Genomic DNA, 1,497 nt, shown 5'->3' with positions numbered 1-1,497 from the left:
GTCACTGACGAGTGACGACCGCTCAGATAGTTTGGGGACCATCTCTTCAGCCCTGGCGGGAGTGTCGAGTGATAAATATCACCTAGTAGCGTGGAATAGCTGACTGTGTCGAAAGCCTTCTTCAGGTCCAACGCTACTAGGACAGTCCTCTCGCAGGGGCGGTTTTGGTTAAGCCCGCGATTTATTTGGGCGTTTATGGCGGTGAGTGTAGTGGTGGTGCTATGTACTCGTCGGAAGCCGTGCTGATGTGGGGCTGGGGCCAGGTGTTTCGTGAAGAGTGGGCGTAGGAGGGCTTCAAGTGTCTTCACTACTGGGGAAAGGAGAGTTATCGGACGATAAGATTCCCCTTGGTTGGCGGGTTTCCCAGGTTTCAGTAGTGGGACTACTCTCCCTACTTTCCACTTGTCATGGATGATGAGAGAGGCCAGGGACAGATTGAAGACCCTTGTGAGAAATCCTACTCCCAAAGGTCCCAAGTGCTTCAGCATCAGCGCGTTTAGTCCGTCAGGGCCAATGGCTTTGGATGTTTTCGATTTGTTGATGGCCCCCTGAACCTCATCACCGGAGAGAGTAAGTGGCGCACTGTCGTTCGTCAGTTTGTGCAGCCTTCTGGTTGTACGACGCTTGGATCTATCGGCCGGAGGATGCAGTATAAAAAGCCGGCTAAAATAGCTCGCGCACCTCTTCGGGTTCGACGAAGTACAACCGTTGGAGGTGATGGCCACCTTGTCTTTGTGCTTCGTCGGGTTCGACAGGGACCTAACGGTGGACCAGAGCTTACTCACCCCAGAGGTGAGATTACAGGTATTCAAGTGTTCAACCCATTTAGTCCGCTTGTGTTGGTCTAGCAGTTGCCGGATCTCTAAATTGAGATCCCTTATGCGGGAGTCCCCGGGATCGGCCTGGCGTAGGTGGTCACGCTCGTTTGCCAAGCTGGCTGCTTCGGCTGGGAAATGAGGACGGACCTCCTTAAAACTTCCAGCTGGAATGAAGCGAGCCGCAGCAGCTGTGAGCACCTTGCAGAATGCGCGTTCGCCTGCGCGCACATCGGTGGGGATCGGAAGAGCAGCGAAAGTGTCCTCAGTGAATTCCGTGAAGCCGGCCCAATTAGCTTTTTTAAAGTTAAAATAGGACCGGTGGTTCGCGGAAACAAAGTCGGCAGGTCTATCAATCGAGATGATAATGAGCAAGTGTTCTGATGCAAGCGATAGCATAGGTCGCCACGAGCTGCTACAATTGCCCACTACCCTGGTGCGGGCTTCGTCGTTCACAGTGCTGAATGTTGAATCGTCTATTTGCTCTACCAATTGCTGTCCCCTACGATCATTTGGCAGGCTGGAATGCCAAAGATCGTGATGCGCATTAAAGTCACCTACAACCAATCGGTTTTCACCTCTGATGAGCGCACCTATATCAGGGTGATATCCTGCCGGGCAGCAAGTGACAGGGGGTATGTAAATGTTAAAAATTTCGAGCTCGGAATCACCTGTCCGGACA

Source organism: Anastrepha ludens, chromosome 3 (assembly GCF_028408465.1).
Source record: "Anastrepha ludens isolate Willacy chromosome 3, idAnaLude1.1, whole genome shotgun sequence".
Taxonomy (NCBI): Eukaryota; Metazoa; Arthropoda; class Insecta; order Diptera; family Tephritidae; genus Anastrepha; species Anastrepha ludens.
This window is presented reverse-complemented; position numbering follows the sequence as displayed.